The sequence below is a fragment of the Nomascus leucogenys genome, chromosome 20 (assembly GCF_006542625.1).
Source record: "Nomascus leucogenys isolate Asia chromosome 20, Asia_NLE_v1, whole genome shotgun sequence".
In the NCBI taxonomy this organism is placed as follows: domain Eukaryota; kingdom Metazoa; phylum Chordata; class Mammalia; order Primates; family Hylobatidae; genus Nomascus; species Nomascus leucogenys.
Window position 1 is genome coordinate 7,720,777 of NC_044400.1, and position 14,654 is coordinate 7,735,430.

A 14,654-nucleotide genomic window follows, 5' to 3' on the forward strand; every position below is an offset into this window, starting at 1 on the left:
ATATCTATATATCTATATATAGATATTTAGATTTTTTTTTTTTTTTTGAGATGGAGTCTCGCTCTGTCGCCCAGGCTGGAGTGCAATGGCACGGTCTTGGCTCATTGCAAACTCAAGCGATTCTCCTGCCTCAGCCTCCTGAGTAGCTGGGATTACAGGCGTGTGCCATCATGCCTGGCTAATTTTTGTGTTTTTGTAGAGACAGTTTTACCATGTTGGCTAGGATGGTCTTCAACTCCTGACCTCAGGTGATCTGCCCACCTCGGCCTCCCAAAGTGCTGGGATTACAGGCGTGAGCCACCGCGCCTGGCCCAAATATCCATATCTTAACCTGACCTCAAAATCCCTTCTTACCCACAAGGCCTTACTTACCTCCCCTGCTTCCTTTCCTTCACGTTCCTCCTAGATCCGTACGCTCCAGACACACTTGGCTTTGTTATAGTGTTAAATGCACAAAGTTTAACCCCTTCTTAGGGCTCTACACTGGCTTACTGTCCGCCTGAACTACTCCTCTCTGGATCATCCATGACTGGTTGTTTCTTTCATTCAAGTGATAGTTTAAGTGTTCCTCAGAAAGGTCAGTCCTATCCCCCTACACATGCATTCGGACACCTTTGCCCTTTATTTTCTTCAGAGCATTTTTTTTTTTTTTTTTTTTTTTGAGAGGGAGTCTCGCTCTGTGTCACCCAGGCTAGAGTGCAGTGGTGCGATCTCGGCTCACTGCAAACTCCGCCTCCCAGGTTAACGCCATTCTCCTGCCTCAGCCTCTCGAGTAGCTGGGACCACAGGCACCCTCCACTACACCTGGCTAATTTTTTGTATTTTTAGTAGAGATGGGGTTTCACCGTGTTAGCCATCATGGTCTCGATCTCCTGACCTCGTGATCCGCCTGCCTCGGCCTCCCAAAGTGCTGGGATTACAGGTGTGAGCCACTGCGCCCGGCCCAGAGCACCGGTTACTCTTATAGTTGTATACTTACTTGTTCTTCTCTGTCTCTCCTGAACAGAATGTAACCTCAATAGGAATAGGAGCTTTTTATTTTACTAATTTATCTCCAATACCTAGAATGGTGCTTAAAGATTAACAAAAATGTGCCGAATAATGAACTTTATAGATCATATCACTTCCAATCCATTCAACACTATTCCTCCCTGTTTCTATATAAACATACCTTCCAGTCCACATATGCTGTTCTCACTGTCCACGGAATTTACTCTCTATTGTGTCAGGTGCTTTGAACTTTTTTCTTCAACCAGATTGTAAAGCTTCTGAAAGGCAGAGGCCCTTCCCTTTTTATACTTTTCTAGGCTTCCACACCTAGCAGAGTTCTGAGTAGAAACATACCAAAGTGCATTTGGTACTTATTTAACAAACACTTATTGATTTATTTTCTACTGTAATATTATATGGTGGATTACTGAGCACTTTCACATCAGTGGGGCTGAAGTAGAAATAAAAATTAGCTGACCATAAAACACCAGCAGGGACAGGAACAGGGTGAGCGTTTCCTTTTTTACCTGCTAATTCTATTTAAACAGTAAACTACGGTTTTCTGGAATGAGTTTGTGACGATGAGATTCTACCTTGGGAAAATGTCTGGCTTCCTTATCTATCAATTTAGAGGCTGTACCAGTGAGTGTTGATCATCTCCCAACTCTAAGGTGCCAAGGTCTGTATATCCTGTTACTGACTCTTGCCACAATCCTAAAGTCATCTTGGACTTCATTCTCGTCTTTGATTCTTATATATACTCAGTGAACCCAAGTCTTTCCTTAGTTGCATTTATGACCAATGATTCTTTTAAATTCTATTTGCCTCATTAGAGCTAGACAAGGTTATGGTCCCCCTGTCTTGTCCTCCTTTCCCCATTGCAAGTCCACCCAGATGATTTCCTATTAGAATAAATATCTCAGGCTCACATTTAGGCCCCTTATCAATGATCCTACTCTATTATTTCAGCTAGTTTTCTGTTGTTTCTAAAATGAATCTCCTGTTTCACCTCAGCTGATCTCCTATCTTTTCCTTGGTTATTGATGTGCTTATTTTCTTACCTCCTTTGTTTAAGCAATTTCCTTTACCTTTTTTCTCCGTAAGGCAACCTAAATTCGAAATTTCACTTTCTGTCCTTTTTTGTTGTTATTGTTAAGAAGTCTTCCCTTAATTTACATGGATTATTTTCCGTCTTAAAATTGGTAATTTACAATCGAATCCTTCATTAGTAGTGTCGAATTATCATTTTGTGTTTCACATTTTACCTTCCCAGTGATGTAATTTTCTTGGCAAGAGGGTCTTAATAATTCTTACAAGTAGGCACAGACCTTGTCACCATCGAGGATGAATGCATTTGGTTGGTTCATGGCTCCGGAGGTCTGGCCAGAATTGCCTGGATCATGCAAATGAACCCTGACTGAGATGAAAGTTGTGCAACAGGAATCCTTGAAACCAGTGGGACAAAACAGCTTCTGACAGAAATACCTTCCTAGCTAATGCCAAGTGCAATTTCATACATCACTCAGACCATGTAGGCAAAGCTGCAAAGTCAAGGAATTTTGATGTTGAATAGCTTTATATAAGTGTTAACTATTAATATGAGCCAGATGCTGGCAGGTATGTGAGACAGAAAGTCTGAGTTTGAACCCTGGCTTTGTTTCCAATTAAGCTGGGTAATATTGGGTAGACAGCTTACCCTCTCTGGGCTTCAGTTCTTAATCAGATTAAAAAAGAATTAAAAATTTTTTTTCATTTTAAAATGAAAGGATTAGACTCCCAATTATTTTAAGGACCAGTTTAATTATAAAATTATGTAATTCTATTTTTAAAACAATGAAATGGCAGCCATAAACTTTAGGATTTTTCAGATATTGTGGTTTGACTTAGAATTTTTCCATTTTACAATGGGTTTATCTGGATGTAACCCCATGGTAAGTTGAGGAGCTTCTTATGACTTATGATGGGGTTACGGTTTCTACTGAATGCATATACATTTCATATCATCCTAAAGTTGAAAATATTGGAAGTCAAGGACCATCTGCTGTATTGCTAGCATTAAATGCAATTTTGGCTTACAATATTTTTAACCTACATTTTGTTTATTGGGAAGTAACCCCGTCGTAAGTGAAGAAGCATTTTGTATTTTATTCTGTGTAATAGGATTTACTAGTTTCATGTGTAGTCAGAACACTCACTTTCAGGGTTTGGCATTTACTCTTTTCTGTTTCTCAATTTGTGTGAAAGTGGATGGACAGATGGTTTATTAGGCTTTCAAATGCTTACAATGCTGTTGTTCAGTTCAACAATGGTTTTAAACTTTGTCCACACAGAGTTGGATTTTGTTTAGAACGGAAGATAGTTTCAACGCATCAATTTAAGGATAAGAATGTTTACTCACATAACTTAAAGCAACTTGTGGAAATAACTACAAAGGCCTAATCGATTTCCTTTATTTTGGTATGTTTCTTAACTCATTTCCGCATCACAGCCTAACTCTTCCAAGTTGCAGTTTTTAAAATGAAGTTACTTAATAAACCAGACATCCAGTTATATTTGCATGCTTTGCCTTCGCCAGTCATTTAACCTACAACCTCCTTCCAGATACAAAATCCTTTACTTTAGAAAGGATCCTTTACTTCAAAAAGGAATTTAAAGAAGGGACACATTCCTCATTTTACAGTCAAGAACACCTGGGACTTCCTGGTACTCTTTCTACTATGTATTCTATAAATAAAAGAGCTAAAGTGAAATTAGGTCGCAGCGAAAAAACATCCAACATTTGTGAATTTTAAGCCCCAAAAGAAAATCCCATTCCTTGAAATTCAAGTGGCAATGAGAATATTATTGCATAAGGAAAATATAGATGGAACTATGCAAGTCAAAAAAAGGTCTCCACTGCTGTCGCTTTGCTTTGTGATTTTTAATTACTCAATGTGACTCTTCGTGTAAATGGGACCGCGAACATGCAATTATTGAATACTCAAACTGCATCATTAGTGTGTGGAGTAGTCAGAACCGAAAGGACGCGAAAAATGGAGATAAAGGAAAGCATGAGCCTTGCCAGGAGGGAATCGAGGGGGTCCAGAGGGAGGGATATTAAGAGGCACTGGCAAAGCAGCTGTGGAGGAGGTACGGGCTGCAGAGCAAGTAGAGGTGTCGGCAAGAGAGCCGGGAACCCGCACAGGGGCCCTGAGGCTCTAGCAGGCCGGGGAGTAGACCGGGAAAGGAGATGCGACGGGCCGGCTGGAAAACTGCAGCAGGAATCCGAGGTCGACCAGACCTTCCAGAAAGAAAGAGAAGGTGACTATGCGAGCTTAGAACAGGACTAGGAGGTTGGGGAGAGACTACGAAAAAGCTGAAGGGGCGGCCAGGGTGCTGACGAGATAGGAAAGGGCGCGCAGGGAGGTGGGGAGCAGAGCGAGGCCGGGGGACAGTGGGCAGGTGCGAGGAGCCCAGCCCGCAGGCCGGGGCGGACCGACTCGCGCGGGCGGGAGCGGCCGCTGACTCAGGGACCTTGCGCCAGCAGAGTCCGGGCGGCGCAGAGAGGCGGGGCCTCGATTGCGCGGGCGGGCCGAGGGGCGGGACCAGCGCCTGACGCGCCCGGAGGCCGCGGCGGCCGCGGGCCGGGAGGGGCGGCGGCATCCGCGGCGGCCGCGGGGGAGGGGCACGGCGTCAGCGCGTCGCCGGCTGGGCCGCGCCGGTGGCCAGGAGGGAGAGACAAGGAGGAGGAGGAGGAGGAGGTGAGTAGGCTCCGGGCTGGGGAGCCGCGCGGGCCGGCGGGGAGGCGGGGAGCGCGGCCCCTCCCCTCCCCAGCGCCCGCCTCGCGGGGCCGCGCTGCGCGGAGCTCCCAGAGGGGCAGCAGCGGCGGCTGCGGCGCGGGGAGCCGGGGGCGGGGGGTGTGGGGGAGGCGGAGCTGAGAGCTGCGCGCTTCCCGGGCGCACGCGCTGCGCTGCCTGCGCCGCCGTCCGCACCGCGCTCGGAATGGGGCGTCCAGGCCGTGGCGTTTTGTTCCTTCTGCAAACTGGTCGTGTTCGAATTGCGTTTTCTTGGTGCCTACACGTCGTGCGTGCTGGTTTTCCGCAGCCCAGCGCTCCGCTTCTTCCTCGCGCAGGCTGCGAGGACGGGTGGGGGCACGTCGCCCTCGCGCGGGAGAAGGGAGGCCGGGCGCCCGGGTTGGCCTGAGTTGGCTGGGGTGCTTCGCCGACCACCACGCTGCCCGGCGCTTGGCCCCTTGCGGTGCGAGCCCCAGGCCTTCCCGAGGGAAAGCTTCGCTTCTGGCTCCTAGTCGCCCTCAGTTACCAGACCTCCCCAGCGCCCCACTCCCCTCTGCTAGCCGAGTGTGAAGACCCTCACTGTGCCCCCCACCCCGGAATCCCTCGTCTGAGGATTAAGCACATAACTTCCCATTTTCATCGGGATCCAGACAATCCCATTCTGTCCAGGTGGAAAGATTCTCTGAATTTAAGTCTTGGGAATGCAGCAGCGAAATTTAATCTTTAGTCCCGAAGTAGTTTTTTTGCCTTCTCTCGCACATACAACTTTTAGAGTCTTCTGACAACTGTGCTGCTTTAGGTTATCTTGAGATTAAGTTAATGCCTTGAGGCCGTGTGATGGGAGGTTCAAAGAGAAGGCTTTTACAGCTTTTCTTCCACCTGTATCGCAGTTTGAAATGGAAAACGTGAGTTGATGATGATGTTCCATACGAGATGGATTTCAGTTTGCAGCCCCGGCTGCCGTGGCTCACTTGGTTATTTGGTGCCTACCCCTGAAGTTGATTTTAAAGCTTAAAGTACTGGTTAGGTAAAGGAGCTGCTGAAAAAGTTGCTCAGTACAATTCAATAGAGCCATTCTATTGGCTTCTATTAACCTGTTTAACCTTAAGCTTTAACCATGACAGGAGTTTCATGTAGGAACCCACATATCAAGTGAAATATTGAATTTTAATTAGTGCGTTCCAGGTCTGACTTGGATTAGATTCTTCTCGGCTCCCACTCCCTTTTGGTATACATTTTCCTTAGGGTCCTGTACTGTATTTAATGAAACAGTTTTAGTATTGAGGGTTAGAGAAGTACCCCTTAAATCACGAAACTTTCTTTGACATGCTTGAAAACAATGAGTAGGTAAAATCTGAAGCATGATACTTGCAATAAGGTAGGAAATAGTAAGTTTTTTAACATCACCAGTTCGCAAAGGTTAAAATGGCTTCTTTAGTCTTGATTTGAAAATTGTGTTGACATTTTAATCTTATGCATCACAGAAGTACAGAATTTTCGATCTGTAAGGGACATTAGCAGTATAATCCAATCCCATTATTTTATAGAGAAATTAAGAATCGAAGACAGTTTCTTGATGAGATTTAGCAGGAGCTGAATAGAACTAGTAGTCTTAATTAACTAAACACTTAACTAGGTAATTCAGACCTCTTCTATTCTTGTACTAAAGTTTGTTTGATTATGGTATCTTAAAAAGCCAAGTAATTAACTAAATTAAATTTTTTTTCTTAATTTATGATTCGGACCCATTAGATTAAAATGCCATAAATTGTACATAGTTAGAAAGTATTTACATTCTATCAGTTTAAACGTTACTTTCCAGTTTTTTTGAATTAGCAATTATCTTGCCCTTCAAGAATCGATTCATAATTTTGATTCGGATAGCCTACGTCACTTCCAGCAGATTGGTATTTTAAGAGTTTTAGAGTTATGGTGTATATAAACCTTGACTTAGTCATGTGTCTAATGACAGGTATGTTCTGAGAAATGTGTACTTGTGGGAGCATCATAGAATGTACTCACACACCTACATGGTATAGCCTACTTCACACCTAGGCTATATGGTATAGCTTATTAGTCCTGGGCTACATTCCTGTGCAGCATGTTACTGTACTGAATACTGTGCTTAAACACACCTAAACTTAGAAAAGGTACAGTAAAAATACGGTATTATAATCTTATGGGACCACAGTTGTATATTCGATGTTTTGTTGACTGAAATGTCATGTGATGCATGACTGTCACTTAAGAAGGGAAATCCCTTCACATGTAATAATCTAATTCCAGCATGCCCAATCTCACATTTCAAAGTGGGCCTCAAATGCATGAGTCCTGAAGTTCTTGCTGTGGTGAGATGAATTTTTTACATCCCAGAGCACAGTGTGTAGTGTAGGCATTTAGTACATACTTGTTGGCCTGTGTGCACTTTCCTGGTAGGCGCTTCGTGAAAGTTCGGCTGTGTCCTACTCATCTGTGTATACCTGTTATCATGTGTAGTGGGTACTCTTTAAATGCTTATGATCTTGTTGGGCTTAATCTAATTTTTGAAGGTAGCAGAGTGCCTGGAAGTCCTGAATCATGATATAGTAAACTTGAAATAACTCAGTTCCTTTTTTGTGTTGAACTGGGTACGCTGGTTAGGTTGAATTCCAATATGGAAAGAGGTAGCAGGTGTCAGATACTTTAGAAAAATTGGGGGAAGAAACTTAACACTGCGAATTTTGTTCTGTAACTTATGTTAGTCACTCTGATATTGGGAAAGAACATTAATAATAGAACACCTTAGGTGAGCTAAAATAATAGATGTTTCCACGAGAGCAAAGTGTGACAACATGAATTGAGTGACCCTCTGATTGTTACCATAGGCCACATTTTACAATCTTGGTTTTATTTTATAAGGATATGTTTTTCAGCATATAGACCTTTGTAAGGAACATAACTTTCAGAGTTCGGACTACCTTGGCAAATTGTCCCAAATGATATTTTAAATGATTTTAGGTTGTATTTGATATGTTATGCTTCTTGTTGGTATTACATGAAGAACACTGTGTATTCTTTTACTTGTATTCTTACCTCCTCTTCTTCTTTTATTTAATATCAGAATAATAGCATGTTTTTTATTTTTTTTTTTTTGAGGCAGAGTCACACTCCGTCACCCGGGCTGGATTGCAGTGGGTGTGATAGCAGCTCACTGCAGCCTCCGCCTCCCTGGTTCAAGCGGTTTCCTGCCTCAGCCTCCTGAGTAGCTGGGATTACAGGAATGTGCCACCACGCCTAGGTAATATTTTTTGTGTTTTTAGTACTGATGGGGTTTCACCATGTTGGCCAAGCTGGTCTCAGTCTCCCGCCTTGGCTTCCCAAAGTGTTGGGATTATAAACGTGAGCCACTGTGCCCTGCCTGGTTATTTTTAAAAAAAAACTGAGGAAAATTTTCAAGCATTTCTCTTGGAAGTACAAACCAACACTCCATTCTTTGAATCTCCGGAGTAAAATTTGGGCTGAGCAGTTGCAGAGCCAATTCTATAGGCTGATTCCTAGTTGAACATGTGGAGTCATAGAGGTAATAGCTTTCATAGGGACGTCTTTGAACTACTTTCATTTTTTTTCTACTAATATTACTGAAAGTTGTACGGTAGAGTAGGATGGTGTTTAATTTATAGGAAGCAAATCAGCTCACATCTATCATTGCTGGTTCTGATGTCAGTCCTAGTCTGCCTGGCCTACTCACTGCCAGGTCAGTTTCTTCTATTCAGACCGAAGATATTTTAAGACGTCTGTCACCTACAACAGGAAGGATCTGGAATTATTCTGGTGCCCTGAGCATCCATTGCTCACAAAGGTATGCTGTCTCACCATATCCTTGGGATGTACTCAGTTTGCCTGCAAGATTTTCATTTTTAAAGCACTTTTCTCATAAGGAGTTTTGAAATAATGACAAACACCTTAACTAAGTGTGTGTGAGGCATGTAGAATATTTCAAAATAGTTATAGATGGAGTTAGGATATAGAATCAGACAATTAGTAAGAATAGCTAGTGCTTTTCGCCTATGCTCTGTAGGATCACACAAGTCATTTAAACAGATGATAATTTTTTTTGAGTATTTAAAAAATAACCAGAGCCGGGCGTGGTGGCTCATGCTTGTAATCTCAGCACTTTCGGAGGCCAAGACTGGTGGATCACCTGAGGTAAGGAGTTCGAGACCAACCTGGCCAACATGGTGAAACCCCATCTCTACTAAAAATGCAAAAATTAACCGGGCGTGGTGGCAGGTGCCTGTATTCCCTGCTCCTCGGAGGCTGAGGCAGGAGAATGGCTTGAACCTGGGCGGCGGAGGTTGCAGTGAGCCGAGATCGCACCACTGCACGCCAGCCTGGGTGACAGAGCGGGACTCCATCTCCAAAGAAAATAAAAAATAAAAAAATAACCAGAGAAGCAATTCCATAGTCTTTCCTTAGTAAGTTATAAATAATCCATAGAATTTATGTTTCTTGGGTGATTTCTTTTTGTATTCCAGGTCCTTTGTGGAACTGGAACCTTGTCTTAAGCCTGTTTAGGCACCCTAACAGCTTGATCTCCCTCTCCTTGCTATCTCCCCTACCCTTAGGGAGCTGGGACCTATTCTTATCCATAGTTAGGTGGTTGGGGTCTTGCAGAGCCAAGATCCTGTGATACTGTTTTCTGGACTCACACTCACCAGATTGACCCTTTAGATACTGAGATCTAGGCTCTGTGGCTGTTATAATTTGAACCTTTTTGAGGGTCAACATTTCATTTGCGTCAAGGACTCTGGGACACCCTGGATTCATCCAGTCATGAGTTAGAACACCTTTCCTGACTAGCCAGCTGTTGGATTCTTTGCTTTCTTAGTGGAGACACTTAAGGGTGTCTCCCATAAATTGGTGATTTGTATGCAGTTCAATGGTAGCTCGTTATTTTTCAAGTGTTTAATTTTCTGCCTTTTTCTCTTAGTTTTGAGCTTTCATTTGTTCAGGTATTGGGGTTCTCACGACCCCATGTTTAGGTTCTATTAATTTGCTGGAGTGACAGAACTCAGGGAAACACATTTACTTGTTTATTATAATGGATATTGCAAAGGCGACAGATGAAGAGACATGTGGGGCGGGGTATGGGGGAAGGGGTGCAGAGCTACCCTGTGATCTCTGAGTGCATCGCTCTCCAGGAACCTCCAGTGTTCAGTTATCTGGAAGCTCTCTGAACTCAGTTCTTTTGGGTTCTTGTGGAAACTTTATGACAGCGTTCCTTCCTCCAGGGTATAGAATGGCATCCTCTGTGGGTTGGGGGGCGGGGCGTGGGAAAAGCGATTAGAGTCCTGTCTTGGGGCAGGAGAAGGTCAGAGGCTTTCCCTGGGGCCTAACACACCCAACATTGTAGCAAAAGACTGGATCAAGGGCTGTGGTAGTGATGAGCCAGGAGCCGTGCGTGGAATCTTCCTCTCTCTCGCATGTTTCTCTCTCTCTGTGTGTGGTATGTATAAAATGACATCACAAGTATCTATTACACATTCCTCGAGCATGGTCATTATCTGTCTTTACATCTAGATCGTGTGTATCCCAGGGTGGGAACTGAATCTGTCCAGTTCCCTGGAGGTGTCCTTAGCACTCAGTACAGTGCCTGGCATATAGCAGGTGATACATATAGATTAGATATAAATTTCTCCCAACAATAAGTTCTGTTATCAGTGTGGGAAGCCAGTGTTCATATAGAAGTTTACAATTAATTCAAGAAACTTAGACGTTTCATTGCCATCATTAGTACTGGAGAGTCTGTGTTTTTTTTTTTTTTTTTTTTTTTGAGACGGAGTCTTGCTCTGTCGTCCAGGCTGGAGGGCAGTGGCGCAATCTCGGCTCACTGCAAGCTCCACCTCCCGGGTTCACGCCATTCTCCTGCCTCAGCCTCCCGTGTAGCTGGGACTACAGGTGCCCGCCAGCATGCCTGGCTAATTTTTTGTATTTTTAGTGGAGACAGGGTTTCACCTTGTTAGCCAGGATGGTCTCCATCTACTGACCTTGTGATCCGCCCGCCTCACCCTCCCAAAGTGCTGGGATTACAGGCGTGAGCCACCGCACCTGGCCAAGTCTGTGTATTTTAAATTATAGGCATATCCATGTAAAAAATGGCATCAGTCACCTGACAGGACATTTAATTAAGAAGAAAAGGTATATAATTTTCACTATGTTGTCTTGTAAGGCATTGGAGATTTCAGTTTTTCATGAATTTGATTAATATGTGTATATTATCATATTTCTTACAATTAGTTTTATTATGAAGAAGTGAGTTTAATGGCCCTATTTTTGTTCATTAGTAATTATATACCAAAGAGTAAATTCTCATTAAAAGGCCCTTAAATGCCTGCTCATAAAGAAGAGAGACCGCTTTGATTTTGTTCTCTATACGATCCCAGTTATTGTATTGAGGCAAGTCATCAAACTCTTTAGTAGTCTAAACCTTTAATTTGGTTTTGGAACAGTAGTCATGTATTGAACACCCAAATTACCATGTCTTTAACAAGTAATGCAAACACTCCTTATTAAAGACGCAATGACTGCAACTTTTTTTGTGAAATTTCTTGTGCTAATTTTTTAAAGAGGACTTTTGAATTAAGTTTCTTGTGAAGGCCAAAATCTTATACTTTTAATGGTAGTGGAGTGTGTGTAAATGTGTAGAGGCGAGGGGGTGGTAATTTTTGTAGTGGTATTTTTAAGTGGACAGTTTACTAATTATGTTGAGGTAAACACTTCACAACTCTAAAAGGAAAACTTCAATTATCTGAATGAAATGAGGTACGTGAAATTAATTCAGATAAGTGGGGGAATCTTTGGTGTAAGTGATGCATGTCAAGGGACATGACCTCAATCTTGATTTTTTTTTCTTTTTTCTTTTTCTATATATCTGTTAGCTGCTTACGAGATTGTGATTCTTTTAGGTCATGTTAGGAATCATTCATGGGGGAGGTAAAGTTGCTCTATAGTTTTGTTTTTTCTTTGCTACATAGGAATCCAGAGTGTGGTATTCTGTGACGAGTATAATTGCTCATCTCTCCCCTGCACTGCCTGCTGTTTTAGGTGGTACACCACAGCCTTCCATTTTGTCACCTTCCTGTCAAACGTGTGTGGGACTCCTTAAGAATACAAGTTGTTTGAAATTAAAGCCACAGTCCTCTGTCCAATCTCAAGATGTTTATAATTCCTAAAAGTTGAGTTATAGCAGGTTATAAAAGATATGGGATTGAGGTAGAGGAACCGTGATTCCTTCTCTGTCCTCCTTTGGGTTTAAATATTAAGCAGCTATTTTGCAGTGTAGGCCCTTAAAATAGAAACAAAGGGTTGGGGCATGATGCCTAGCCTTTATAGATCCTAACTTGAAATGAAAGTTTTATGGATTGATTAGAGTTTTAGGAAAATGATTATCTGCTGCAAATTACTAAGGTTTGCAGCATTCCTGGGCTCCTGGCATCTGAAAGCTATTGTGTAATCTGTGGAGAGCCTGTGTAGGTGTGATGACATTGTCTTCTAGGCTTTTTTTTTTTTTTCTTTTTTAAATGGAAGCAAGCATGTCTCAGCCACAGAGATGTGTACTGACACCTTATAAGTGAATTTACTTTTTTCTTTACTCAAAGCACCTGAAAACATGGCTCTTTATTTTCAGTGTGCACCAGCTTCATTTTCACCTCTTGGTCTTTAAGATACAAGGTGATTCATATCTTGATTACCTTGGGTAGGTGGGTATGATATCAGCAAGCTCTGTGTCCGGACCTTGTGAGCAATTCTTAGGTCATTGCCTGAGGCCTTCTTAAATATATGCAGGCAATGTGACTGCAGATTTTGGGTTTCACAGTCAGTCCAGATTGATTTAGATTCTGGGCCATTTATGAGCAGCAAGCATTTGTGGGGAGTTAGTAACTGCTCCGAGTTTCAGTTTCCTCCTATCTGGTGGGGGGATTAGTCTTTTTTAGAGTTACCTTTTTTTTTTTTTTTTTTTTAGTAACTTAGTTGTATTAATCTGTTGTCGTATTCAAATAGTGTGAATTAATGAACTATCTAGAGCAAATCATTTTAAAAGGAAGTAGGTTTTGTACTATTTAAAGACAGAGGTAATCAAATTAGTAAAAATCTTTCCAAATAGGGGTCTTACTCAATTGACTTTAAAACTGTATAAGACTCTTGTAGTTATCAGTTTATTTATATACAAATAGTATACTCCTGCGTGGTATAGCAAGGCAGAGTATGTATTGTATTCTGTAGTCAGACAGACTTGTATTGGATGATTCGTCACTTTCCACTTGGGTAACCTTGGGCAGGATACTTTACACTATTTGCTTCAAAGTTTTAGTCTGTAAAACTAGTAATGAAGATTTAAAGACTAGAGATGTAAAGAACAATAAAGGGTAATAAGGACAATAAAAAGGTGGTTGTGAAGACTTAAGAGTAAGGTATGCAAAATACTTGGTTATGCCTGAATCCAATAAATACTGATAGTTGCTGTTGTAACCTTGGACAAGTAACTTCACCTTTCTTCATCACAGGTTTCCTTATCTGTAGCATAAGTATGCAGCTAATAGGTTTAGTATGAGGATTAAATGAGATAATACATGTAAGTGCTCACTAAATATTAATTGCTATTGTTATTTATATAAACAAATTAGACCAATTTTTGAGTTCAAGAATTCATACACATATTTAGTATATTTATTATATGGGGGATATTCACTGTGGATTTGGGGATGGTGACTTATTCATAGCTTTTAGTGTTTCCTTAAGATAACAGTTCACAAATTGTGATGTACAAATCCCTAGGGATCACTGAGACCCTTTCAGGAGTGTCCATGAGGTAAAAACCATTATCATAGTAATACTAACTTTTTGCCTTTTCTACAGCTTTGACATTTGCTCTGCTTGTGTAAAAGCAATGATCGATGAAACTAAGCATTCTAGAAATTAAATGGCAGTGAGACCCAACTGTACCTAGTAATCATGGTATTTTTCACAGCTGTGCATTCACAGAAAAAAAGAAAAAGCCACTTTCACTTAAGAATGTCCTTGATGAAGTGATAACAATTGCTAATTGATTTAATTTTGACCCTTAAGCATACTTTGTTTTAATATTTGGTGTGATGAGATACGAAATGTGCAAAAAGCATTTCTGCTGCATATCCAGAGTACATTGCCTGTCTAGAGGAAAAATCCATATGTGATTTTTCTTTTTGAGTTGCTAGTGAAACTAGCCAAATTTTGCATGAAGCATCATTTTTACTTGAAAGAATGAATACCAAACTGTGATTATTTAGACTTAGAAATTTGGCAGTCATTTTCTTGAAAATGAACAAAGTGAGCCTGTCACTTCAAGGAAAACAACTGACAGTATTGTTGCCAATGATAAAATTCAAACTTTCAAGTGAAAATTAAAATTTTAGAAAACTTGTGTTACCTGCTGTGCTATTGTCAGCTTCCCAGTACTTAAAAGATTTTCCTGATGAGATGGGTGGTGATTTTAATGAATGTGAGTTTTTGCTATTATATGACAAATTGTGTCAAGATTTGTAATATCTGTATAACTCAACCAATATTTTCAAAGTGACCAGTGTTACAAGATTGTGGGTGAAAGATCTTTTCAAAAAGCAAGTAACAGAATACAAAGAGTTCATATGTATGAGATTCCATATTTCAACTAACCTTTAAGAAACTCCTACTTGTCAAGTTTTGGTGTAGTATCAAAAAAGAACATCTACAATTATCTGAATGGGCTGTTAATACATATGCTTCCTTTTCTCTCACTGTGTATTTGTGTGAGGCCATTTTTTTTTTCATGTAGCTCAATCAAAACAACATAACACAACAGATTGAATGTAGACACCAATATGAGAATCCAGCTGT

The 14,654-nt window shown here is 41.5% G+C and overlaps 1 protein-coding gene across 1 annotated transcript in view; it reads left to right on the forward strand.

Annotated features, from left to right (window-relative positions):
* Nucleotides 1-4,630: 4,630 nt before the first annotated feature.
* Nucleotides 4,631-14,654, forward strand: part of GTDC1 (glycosyltransferase like domain containing 1) — a 453,744-nt gene continuing 443,720 nt past the window's right edge. The window contains exon 1 of the mRNA XM_030801486.1: nt 4,631-4,730. The gene's annotated coding sequence lies outside the window, so the exon portion shown is untranslated. The remainder of the gene's footprint in view (nt 4,731-14,654) is intronic.